This window comes from Bidens hawaiensis, unplaced genomic scaffold (assembly GCF_021521415.1).
Source record: "Bidens hawaiensis isolate Kalapana, Puna unplaced genomic scaffold, B.hawaiensis_p1.1 tig00005523_1, whole genome shotgun sequence".
NCBI classification, from domain to species: domain Eukaryota; kingdom Viridiplantae; phylum Streptophyta; class Magnoliopsida; order Asterales; family Asteraceae; genus Bidens; species Bidens hawaiensis.
In genome coordinates this window covers 310,864-324,120 of record NW_027491356.1, presented here as the reverse complement: position 1 = coordinate 324,120, position 13,257 = coordinate 310,864, and positions in this window count along the sequence as shown.

Sequence of the window (13,257 nt, the reverse complement as noted above, 5' to 3'; positions counted from 1 at the left end):
CAAGTCGAAAAAGAGCAAAAGCGGATGCAAACCGTCGGAAATTTGGCAAAGAATCTCCGACGACAGAAGATATTATTTTTTCTATGTTTAATCCACTTTTCCAAAGTTGATAATTAAATTAATTAATGTATTTTTTTTAAAAGCTTTATTTATTGTTCATTAATTCACACATTAAGAGCATCCACAATAGATGCTTTTAGAGTGTTTTTGAGAGAGAGATATGTGGAAGAGAAAGGGTGATATTTAGTTCTATAAGAATATCCAAAAACAACCTTTTGAGTATGGCTTGAAGAGATGAGAGAGGTGAAAAGAATGGTAGGGGTGCAACGAGCCAAGCTTGAGCCCGGGCTCGACTATGCTTGAGCTCGGCTCGTTTTGTAACATCTCGGACTTTTTCGTATTTGTTTTTCTGATTTGGGAAAGTAATTCAGATTTTTTTTCGTATAAATAAAATCATGCATTTATTAGTTTTTAATTTTTTTTATTTTAGTTTATAATTTTATAAATTTCAAATATGTCAAATGGCCCTTAGAAACTCTTAAAATGGCTTAAAATACATTTTTGGAACTTCAGGGACTAAAAATGCCAAAAATGAAAATTCTGGTAAAAGGAACCCTTAGCACCGCTCGAAGGTGCGTACAACTTAGCGCCGCGCGAAGTTGCGCAGTTTCAGCCAGATTTGTTTTCGATCTTCGTTTAATGCTAAATCTTTCCTTTTTTCAACCTTAAATCACGAAAATTGAGCAACAAGTTATTGTATTTAGTATGTAATAGTGTCTAGGTTCATATCCAATAATTTGGTCAATATATCAATGATTATATGACCCGATTTCATCTTTAATTATGTGATTCGTTTACCAAAAATCGACCCGTTTCTTGTCCAACAAGTTGATTTAACACCTATATAAACACATCATAACTCCAAACCATAGAGTTTACTACAACAAAACATTCTCAGCCGTCACCTACTCTCAACCGACGTTTTCTTGCTAGTTTATTTGAAGACTAAGAGCTGCAGTTTGACTTTGACATTCGTTAAACCTTTGACCTTGATTTCTCTCTAATACAAGCACCATCCGGGTAAGTTGTTAACTGATCAAACGTTCATTAATACTCACTTGCCGATAAACCTCAATCAATTTATGAGATTGTAGAGTATTGATGGGTCAATTAGAGTCAAACCCGTTTAAGGGCAAAATAGTCAATAATTTTGACTATCCGTTTTCTCATACTTTTGATCGGATTCAACGTTCGGTCCAGAAGACGTTTATTCTCGTAACGAAATTTTAAGGCTACTGACCAAAACCCGACTTCCAACTCGCTGTTCGGATTCTGGTCAGTACCAGCTCGCTTAAATCTTAATACAAACATAACTTGAGTTCTAAACGTCTGTTTGGATTGATTCTAGCGGCAACGAGTTCGTTTTTATTCATATTATCATATCTCAAAGTTTCAGGTTCTGAAATTTGTTTATATTGTTTGACATGTAGTGGACGACTCGCTTATTCGTTTTTATATTCGCTTGTCATTAATCTAAAGGTGAGTTTTATCATTCCCCTATTAAGTTTTCTAAACATTTTGGGGACATATGCGTACACATTCGTATTTCATACTATATATACCAAACAATAGCAAACATGTACTTGTGCGTGACTTAATCAAATATACTTGTTTACATGCTTACTTGTGTTAATATTCATTCATTCGTATATTCCCATGTATTGGGTGCTCATCCAACGTATTCCCATGTATTGGGTGCTCATGCTATTGGCCAACGCCCGATTCGCTTGGCAACGGTCTACATACTTGTTTATGGTTTGATTACACTTACCGCATTTATCACGTTATGCTTATTTATATCATTGTAAAACTGGTGGTAACTCTCACTCAACTTATGTTGACAAACTCTGTTTTCTACGCATATACAGGTTGCTTATGTTGAAGATTGAAGTTTGGACACTTAGACAAGACCTTAGGATATAATCAAGATAACACTTATACTCATGTATTTAAATTGTTTGTTATATTTGGACATTTTGTGTATTCTTTCAATAAAATAATTAATTAGATATTGTCACATTTTATGTATGATAGTATCTTCGAGCTGTGAGCAATCGGATCACGCCCCGGCATTTCCGCCTTAGGTTGGGGTGTGACACGTTTAACTTATACAGAGCTCGAGCTCCAGCTCGGCTCGTTTTGAGTTCTATTTTCAAAGCTCGAGCTCGGCTCGTGAGCAGATTTTGAAGCTCGAGTTCGGCTTGTTTACTATTTATTAATTATTTTTTATATAATTATAATTATTTTTATATATATTTTTCTATTTTAATTTTATGTATATAATAATATATATTATTTAGTTATTTTTTTTATTTTTCCATAACATTATATTTATTAATTAATAATTATTATATATATTTAAAATATATATATAAATGACAGGCTCGTTTAGGCCCGCGAGCCGACTCGAGCTCGGTAAGTGAAGCTCAGCTCGGGCTCGTTATTAAACGAGCTTATTTTTAAGGCTCAAGATCGGGCTCATGCTCGATTAAGTTCGGCTCGATCAAGCTTGTTAACAAGCCGATCTCGAGTAGCTCGCGAGCAGCTCGGCTCGTTTGCACCCCTAAAAATGGTATTTTTAAGAGTTTATGAGTAAGACATAAGAGAGAAAGATGATGATTGATTGGGCAAATGCCAACTTAGCACACAGAAACAAATAAAAATGAGCTTGTGGATGCTCTAATGTAAAAATTGCGCCATTAATTATGAAATCACTTGTTTTTGTTTGATACTTTTGTTTAACTAAATTGGAGGAGCTTAGGGTGTTTGTTTAAGTGTCTGATGTTTGATTTTGGTCAGACTGTAAAAGAGGATTATGGCCTAGCTTGTTGTTCACTTACCTACCTCTCTATTGTAATTGGATCTTTTTGTGAAATTATTTATGTGAGTAAAATAATAATAATAATAATAATAATAATCATCATCATCATCATCACAAGCAATTTTTTTATATTAAAAATGGCTTCCAATTATGTGTTTCATTAAAAATTCACATATGAACGGTTCAGCACATCCACCACATCCACATATCTTCACCATCCTTCTCCACCGTTCTTCACCGCGATCTTCGCCATTGTTCTTCACCTTCTCACCGTAAATAACTAGCAAACGCCAGAGACAACAATTCTCGGTTCTTCATTGCTCAATCAAATGTGGCGATGAATAAATAGGATTGAAATTAAATAATAATCATGGATGTAAGTGATAATGGCAGTGAAATTGGTTGTGGAAAAAAGTATACGGTTCAGAGGTCCAATCAATCAACAGTTACTGGCTCAAAATTTCTTAACTAGTCAAACATTTTACTGGTTCAGCACTTAAAGTGTGTGTAGTGGGGCAATAAGTTGGGGCTTTTGCGGCGATGAGGGGCTACAACACTGCCCCTAGGCTACAAATAGGCGACAAGTGGGGGGGCGATATATACACGTCGCCCGACTTGTGTGATAAAGATGCTGACGTGCGATCAAGTATAGGTGGGGGGGGGGTTGGTCTATAACAGCATTGCATCCCTAAAATGAAAATAGCTCTCCGCTAATATGACGCCACGTATTGAAAATCCCTCTTATTTTATAACCCTCCACTACACATAGTTTTAATAGATCACTTGTCAAGTAAGCCCCCTACTCTTTTTGTCTTTTTTTTACTTGAAAAGTGAGCTGTAGTTGGTCTGCACAAATAGTGTAATTCTATAAGTTTTTTTACGGACTGCTTTAAACAAAAGTGAGCTGTAGTCTTTTTGTCCTTTTTTTTCTAGGGACACCACCTCTTTTTTCTAGAAAAAACCCTTAATACGCGAAGCATTGAGGGGTTTTCTAGAAAACCCCACCAATTCTTAGAGAAAATTCTCAAAATAGCCTTTTTAAAATGAGAGTCCCCAAAATAACTCTTTTTTCCTTAAAATCTTTTAAAATTTGGACTGGCAAGACGCTTTGAGAAAAGATAAAAATAAAGAGGGAGCAAGCCAGATTTCGAAAGAAAGTCAGGTAGGAGAAGAGATTTCGAGAAATAATTAAGGTAAAGTCCAAATTATTTTGTAATCTTGGAGCAAAAGTTCTAATTTTTCCAAATTTTTTTTATTCAAAAAACCGTCTTGAGAGACTTTTTTTTATGTTTCCTATATTTCCTATCCATATTTTCAAATTCTTGGAAAAAGAGATTTTGAAATCTCGTCTTGAGAGACGCATTTAGGATGAATTTGTTCTTAACAGATGAGATTCTTTTCTTTCTTCCAACCTTCATGCTACACACACACACACTTATACATACATACATATACATACATACATATATATATATATACATATATATATATGTGTATATATAAATTCCGTATATATATATGTATGTATGTGTGGGGGTGGGATCTAGTGAAAACTCCTATTAAAGAGAAAACTTAAAAACTCCAAAAAAACAATTTTTAACTTTTTTTTAAGTTTCTTTTTTTCCCATTATTCTTATATGTTGTTATTGGTTCAAAAAAAAAACCTTGTCGGTAACGTCGTCGGTATAATGCGCATGTGTAATAGTGTGCATTGCATATATGTAAAAGTGTTTGTATTATATAGAATACAACACTATTGCACATATTTGATACACACTATTGTGTATATGCAATATAAGACTAATACACACATCGAATACACATTAGTACGTATGTGTAATACAACATTAACTCACATGTGCACCACTACTACACATATACAATACACAAATATTTTATTATTATTTTTTTTTCTATATAATGCAACACTACTACACATATACAATACACAAATATTGAATATATGCAATAAAACACTATTAAACTCAAAAATACATAGTAATACACATGTGTAATACAACGGTATCGCACAGTAATACGTATGTGCATTACAACGGGTTTTTTTTTTGTTTTTTTTTTATTTTTTTCGAGTGAAATATAAGAATAATGGCTAAAACAGAATTTTGAAAATATTTTTGTATTTTTAATTAAAAATAATTCTTTAGGAGTTTTTAAGTTTTCTCTCTAAATGTGAGTTTTCTCTTGATGCTCTCCCTGTATGTGTGTGTGTGTGTATTCCGTATATATATATATATATATATATATATATATATATATATACGAAATTTAGATACACATAAATATATATGCACACACACACATACATACATATATATATACGGAATTATATATGTATACACACACACACATACATATACGGAATTTATATATACATATATATGTGTGTGTATATATATATATGTTTATATATATGTATGTATGTATATGTATTTATGTATGTATAAGTGTGTGTGTGTAGCATGAAGGTTGGAAGAAAGAAAAGAATCTAGTCTGTTAAGAACAAATTCATCCTAAATGTGTCTCTCAATACGAGATTTCAAAATCTCTTTTTCTAGGAATTTGAAAATATGGACGGGAAAGGTAGGAAATATAAAAAAAAGTCTCTCAAGACAGTTTTTTGAATAAAAAAGATTTGGAAAAATTTGAACTTTTGCTTCAAGATTACAAAAAAATTTGGACTTTACCTTTATTATTTCCCAAAATCTCGTCTCCTACCTGACTTTCTTTCGAAATTTGGCATGCTTCCTCTTTATTTTATCTTTTCCCAAAGCGTCTTGCCAGTCCAAATTCTAAAATATTTTAAGGAAAAAAGGGCTATTTTGGGGACTCTCTCTCGAAAATGGGCTATTTTGGGAATTTCCCCAATTTTTACTTGTTATGTTTTATTTTCTTTTAATTCTTTTTGTATAATAAAATTTTAAAATAAATATGTTTTTTTTATTTAATATTAATAAATAGTTGTTATTAACAGTCAGCTCGATTTGAAAAGTTCATTCAAAACAACAAACACATAGATACACCAAAACATGTATTATATGCAAAACTATGTATTCGTACACCTAAAACTAAATACAACAACTAAAACAAAATTAAAAAATCTGCATAAACCCCCGAAGTCCTCGTCGCCGGGGGCTGTAAATGCCGCATCATTTACGTCGGCGTCGTCTTCACCTATGCGTCTGGGCCCTGATCCCTGACCGGCGTCATCCACGCCATTTCTCCTTTCGCGTCTGATGCCTGACGTGCTCGCCTTGTGGTCAAAACTGGGCCAGGGCGGGGGCACGCTGTATGTCTGTCCGAGTTGATGCGCTCCCAATCTCCTAGATAGCTAACAATCCAGCTAATCAAGCGTACCATCTGCAGCATCCCCCGCTACATATGTAGCATGCGACACCCAACGGCCTTTAATCGGGTGTCAGCGGCGGGATCCAAAGTTACCATGCGATATGTACGTGGAACATGCTGTGGCGGCGGCTAATAACAAAACAACAAAAAAAAAATGTTTAATAAATACACGAATTAAAAGTAACCGTAAAATGATAATATAATAAAACGTTCCTTATGTGCGTCCAGATAAGGAGGCGCGTCCCCACCAGCATGTGCATCCGCGCCGGCCCCTCCCCAACCCCCTTGTCGACAGGCTGATCGACAATTTGCACATTCGCTGCCGCGAGTGGGGGTGGCTGGACTAAAGGCACTGGGACGTAAGGGACATGTGCCCCAACCCCGACCACGAGTCGGTTCGGATTTTGATCGGTTTTGGTTCGAGTTTTGACCAGTTTTTCCCGGTTTTGGCCAGTTTCGGTTCGGTTAACCGGTTTGGACCCGGTTTTGGCGGAGAAAATTACAAACCGGTTTCGAACCTATGGCTTCAATCGGTTCCAAACCGGTTTCTACATAATCGGTTTCGAACGGTTTCAGTTCAGTTTTCGGGTCAGTTCGGTTAACCGGTTTATTTGTCCACCTCTAGTTGAGATGTCTTTATTTTTAATAACGTGCTGCCATAATTTTGTTTAAAGCTGATACTGGTCAAAATTATATCAAATTTTGAACACAATAATAATAATAATAATAACTTAAAAGGGATTTTCTTTTTCTTTTAATAGTTTTATTAAATTAACAATATCTATTGTTGTTTTTATATTTATCTTTGTGCTATCATAAATTTTGTTTAAAATCGATTCCAGTCAAAATTATATCGAAACATTCGTTAAAAACTTGGCCCAACTTGGTTTTGAGTAAAACTTATGTCGACGCTTAAATAAAAATAAGCACATCTTAACAGTATATTCAGAATTTTGTACAACTTTATATTTTTAAAAGTTAAAAAAAATAAAATATGAGCAAAATTATTTATAATAATATAATATTAAAATAAAACTTCAAAACAAAAGCTGAGCTTCAAAATTTCAAGGATAATGCGGCCGGGGAAACGGCATAGATGGGGATTAACCGATGTTCTTACGACGATTCGGGAAAATCCAAATAATAATGGGCCGTTGTATAGGTGAAGATGGTGGTTGATGTGTGAGAGGAGAGATTGATAATGATGGTGTTGGGTTTCAGTGGTGATCAGCTAAAATTTTATTTATTAAAACCGGTTTAATAAACATGACAAATAATAATTAATCTTATTAATTAATGAATGCGCAGCGGAATATAAACGAGTAATCAGCACCGAAACTGAACCCGACAGGATCCGGTTACAAAACTGTCGGACCGGTGCGGGACACGGTTTCCCAACGATTCACGGGGCAACGTGTTAGAGTGCGGAATCCTCTAACACGGCGATTCGGTGGTGATCAACAACGCGCGGTAACGATTCCTAAGACGGTTTGACACCTAGGGACGGAGGAAAGGACCGACACGTGAAGAACGGGCAGAGAGTATTTCAGCAGAGTGGTGGTTCGTGACTGTGTGTAGAATGTGTGCTCTTTTTCGTGATCCTCCTTAATCTCCAAAGATACCACTTCAACCTCAGGTTCTCCTTCATGGACTTCAGCAGCTGGTTCATCGACAGTATATTCTTCATTGGTCGAGGAAACAACAGACTCTGTTTCAGAGTTTTCATCTACTACTGTGACATCAGCCATGTTGATGCTCAAGTTCCATGTCTCGCCTTCATCCCCTTGAACTGCAAGAGCAGTTTCGTTGTTGATGTCGACGTTGTTTGCTGCGGTTTGATTTTGAGGGACCAGTTGTCTCTCAAGGTTGACAGTTGCAGCTGCTGCAGCAGGAGTGGATGATGATGAAGTGGTTCGGAAGGGATATTGGTGACCTTCCCTTCTTGGCTTCGAGCACTCCTTGGCAAAGTGACCAAGTTCGCCACAGTTGTAGCATTTTACTTTGTTTTTATCAAAGCCGAACTTGGATTTGTTGTTTATTGAGAGGGCCTGACCTGTTTTCTTCGTCCACTTTCTGGCCCTTCGGAACGCACTGCCAAGAGCCCACATAATGTCTATGCGTTCCATATCATCTTCGTCAAGCTGTTCATAGTCATCGCTGTCCAGATGACTATTTCCTAGCTTACCCGCCACCATTAAACTGTAGGACTCAATTATCGTGCCTAGAGTTGCCATGTGTTCTTTGGCAACCTCCACTGTTACTGTTCCCAAGCCTTCAGTATTCAACGTTGCTTTCTCCGTTGACTTGGGTCCGGAGTTAGTACTTGAGTTTCCAGAAGTTGATAGTGGGACGGAAGATCTCGTTTCAGTCCCCTTTGATTGATTTGACGTTGAGGAGACAAAAGCAGTCTTCATCGGAGCATGATCAGTTGAATCTGACAAAGGAGGTTTTGACATGTAAAGTGATTTGTCAGAAGTTGATCTCTGTTTTCTGGAAGAGGCTCTTAGTTCAGCCTCTTCGTGTCTGATTTCTTTAATAAAATCAGACAGGAGAATCGTCTCCAGCTGATGACTTCTTCTCATTACTGTCAGGAAGGTGCTCCAGCTAGGTGGAAGTCCTTGTGCAAGACATCTAACTTTCTCAGTCCCTGTAGTTTTGACGTTATAGGACTTGAGTTCTGACATTAGATGGTAAAATCTCGACAGTAACGACTCAATATCTTCTCCCGACTCTGGACTAAACAGATCAAATTCACGCTTGAGCTCCCGTGCGTGAATTTCTCTAAGGGAATCAGATCCTTCACATCGGTCAACCAGTGCGTTCCAAAGAGTTGACGCTGTAGTAAACTGGTTAAACTGATGAAAAAGATCAGTGGAGAGTGCTTGTGATAGTAAGGAGAAGGCTTTCTTCTCAGCATCGAAGGCTATCTTTTGTTCTTCAGATAGCCTAAAGTAACTCAACGACTCACCATCATCATTCGTTGGATGCACCCAACTTGTTTGGACAGCTTCCCAAAGTCCAGGATTTACACCTGTAAGATGAATCTGGAATCGTGTCTTCCAGGTAGTAAAGTCGTTTAATGTCATCAGCTTTGGTGGCTTGTTGTAGCTTCCCGATTCAGAATCGCTTTCGAGAATCGATTGGATCCTCTTGTTGGTACTCGAACTTGAAGCCATTTTTGATCCTTTGGTTAACTTTGAACTGTTGATCGAATGAGTCTGGTTCGATCGGACGAGTGCCTTATTCGATCGAATATGTTCTGATTCGATCGAATGTCTCTCTGGAAAACCGAACTGATCTTCTGAAAGTTATTCGATCGAATGTGTAACTGGTTCGATCGAATGGGTTAACAGATTCGATCGATTGAGTGTATGGTTTGATCGAACGGGTTCTGACAGTCGAATAAGACAGTGATCGAATGGACGGATCGAATGTGTGACTTATTCGATCAACTGGAGACTGGTTCGATCGAATGAACGAATCTGGTTCGATCGAATGAACTTGGAGTATTTCTAGGCGGGAAAAACTGATTCGGTCCAAGTTCAAACTGGTTCGATCGAATAGGAGGGCTATTCGATCGAATGAGTTCCAAAAATAGACTGGTTCGATCGGAAAATCTGGAAATTCCAAAATTAGGAGATTTTGACGGATTTTCGAATTTTGAACCACAAACACGAATCTTAGAAGATCAAGGAGCAAAGTAAGATCAAAATGAGACTTTTAACACAAAAACAGATGAACACCAACCAAAAAACGGATCAAACACACCAAAAACACGAAGAACACGAAGAACGCGAAGAACGTTCTTGACGAAACTCGAACTTTTAACACACTTTTCCAAGATCAAAACACCAAAATATGACAATTTTAACAGTTTTTGACAAGAACACGACGAACACCAAGATCAAAAACACCAAAAATTCGGAATTTTCCGGCAAAAATAACGATTTTCGCGAGAAAAACACGAATTTCACCACGAATCTAACGTGAATCAAGAACCAAAGGCTCTGATACCAATTGTTGGCTCAGCCGGGACCGAGACGATCCGAGCGCGTTCGAGACGGAAGGTTTGATAACCAAAGACGGACAGAAACAAACACGAAACAAACGATTTCATTGATAAAAACGAAAGATTACATGCTTGTTTAAACACTGAAATCACGATCTATGGCAGGGGGAATCTTGCTGCAATGATGGTATTCTTCAACGTGATTATCAAGATAAAGCAGAAGATTTGACTGAAGATTGCAAGAGGTGTCTACAGCAATTCGCAAGCAACGTCCAAGGGGGAATTTGTTGGTGCACATTTTGTGGCCGTCGCTTGGCGAATAGTTTAGAATGTTTATGTTGTATGCACATTTTGACTTACATTGTAAGTGTCTTCGTTGACTTCTTCAACTTTACCCATAATGTTTTCTTTCTTTCTTACTCAAAAATCTCAAAAAGTTTCAGTAGATGGCCATATACGTCTGTATGATTTCTTATTATAGATCCTTCTCAACCAAAAATAATGTGTTTTAAATTTTTGTACAGTTGTTTATTTCAGTTTGAATATTATAAAAAAAAAAAAGAGTGATTGAAACATTCTAGAGTTAACAATGTCAAGACTTCTCAATCATGGAGTAAGAAAGAAAGAAAACGGGAAGCAGATGAAGACACTTACAACTTTAATCAGACACTATGGGTCAAGGTCAATTCGGGGTGACTTGGGGAAAGCCAAATACGCTTTGAGAATAGATAGGAGGCATCATAATCTCTGAGTTGATACCCACTTAAATTTTGAGACATAATTGTAGGACCGGTGACGATCCGAGCAGGTTCGGGACGGAAGGTTTCAACCACAGATCAAAGATAAAAACAAACACTTTATTGATAAACGCGAACGGTTACATGCTTGTTTAAACACTGAAATCACGATCTATGGCAGGGGGAATCTTGCTGCAATGATGGTATTCTTCAACGTGATTATCAAGATAAAGCAGAAGATTTGACTGAAGATTGCAAGAGGTGTCTACAGCAATTCGCAAGCAACGTCCAAGGGGGAATTTGTTGGTGCACATTTTGTGGCCGTCGCTTGGCGAATAGTTTAGAATGTTTATGTTGTATGCTGTACACCTAGGTAGTGGTTCACGCTGAAAGTGATCCATTTGAAAGAGCATTTTCAAATGGATACTCATTCGATCGAACCAGTTTCTGATTCGATCGAATGAGTCTGCCATTCGATCGAATAGGACTCATTCGATCGAATGAGTCTGCCATTCGATCGAATAGGACTCATTCGATCGAATGAGTCCTGACCGAATGGCAGCGGGTATAAATACCAGCTTTCAGTCGTGAACAGGAAAGGTTTTCGAGGTTTTTGCGTGCCCGGAGCCCAGGTGCTGTCCGGATGAGGGGGGAGGCCATGCTCGACCTCCCCCTGCCATAGATCGTGATTTCTCTGTTTAAACAAGCATGTAACCGTTCGCGTTTATCAATAAAGTGTTTGTTTTTATCTTTGATCTGTGGTTGAAACCTTCCGTCCCGAACCTGCTCGGATCGTCACCGGTCCTACAATTATGTCTCAAAATTTAAGTGGGTATCAACTCAGAGATTATGATGCCTCCTATCTATTCTCAAAGCGTATTTGGCTTTCCCCAAGTCACCCCGAATTGACCTTGACCCATAGTGTCTGATTAAAGTTGTAAGTGTCTTCATCTGCTTCCCGTTTTCTTTCTTTCTTACTCCATGATTGAGAAGTCTTGACATTGTTAACTCTAGAATGTTTCAATCACTCATAATGTAATTTTTTTTTTTTTTTTTTTTTTTTTTTTTTTTTTTTTTTATCACATATATAGTTACAAAAACTTCAGAGTAGTAAACAATTGCAAGTCCCGAATCTGGATCACTGCAGTTTCTTCATGCACTATCTTTACGGGAATCAGAACACTTATGGGCTCGTGTATGACTGGGTAATCGCTTTTCTGCCTATCATTCGGAAAGATATATATGAAGACATACAAAACTCTTAAGGAGTTTCCACGTAAAATCGAGTAGATTTAGTTTGTATCACATCTACTTTTACGCACCATAAAAAGCTACCATGACACACAATGACCGTTCTAAAGCCTTTTAAGCCTAATAACTTCACTAGTTAAGCACACAGAATCAGTGTATCTATCATTTTCCAAGGTTGGATCAATTTCTCATTTTCTGAATATATATGAATGTCTTTTAAAACATATAACGTTTAAATTATTTCGCCCCGATCAAGTCAAAGTCTTCAGGTAAACGGCTATCCTGAAGATCCAATGGATCAACTGGACCGACCACATACGAGTATGTGTCCTTCTAACTAAGTATAACCGACTAATTTTCAGCGAAAGAATAAAAACCCATCAAAACTCGCCCCAATCACTTTCAGTCATCTGGTTAATGGCTATCCTCATAATCTACTAGTAGAAGTAAGGACCAAAACACATCCGAAAATGTGTCCATCAAACTGAGGTAATCGACATAATTTTAAGCGATAGTGATGTATAAAAATTTAAGATAAGAAAAATGAAAATAAGCTGTACAAATCTTTTTGATGTCTCAGTATGATAGCGTCTGTGTACTATCATCTTTCTTATAACAAGATCAACTTCTCAAAATTTTGAAAATTTTATATTGTTTTTGGTTTTGTTTTTGGTTTTTCTTGAAACCTTTCTCCCCCTAAAATTTATAAAAAACAAAATCTTTTTGGACTTTTTCAAATTTTTAAGAAAAGAAAAAAATGAAAACAATTTAAATGATATCTTCAGGAACATCATCTGATATACGTTTAACGCCGTTGATCTCTAGTAAATATAAAAACCGTGGTTTATCAAATGCTTTAGTGAAGTGATCAGCGCGTTGTTCCTGAGTGGGGATTTTTATCACATCGATTAACTTCTTTTCGTAGCAATCACGAAGGAAGTGATATCGAATTTCGATGTGCTTCGTTTTGCTAAAATGGACCGGATTTTTGGTAATTGAAATTGCAGCAGAAT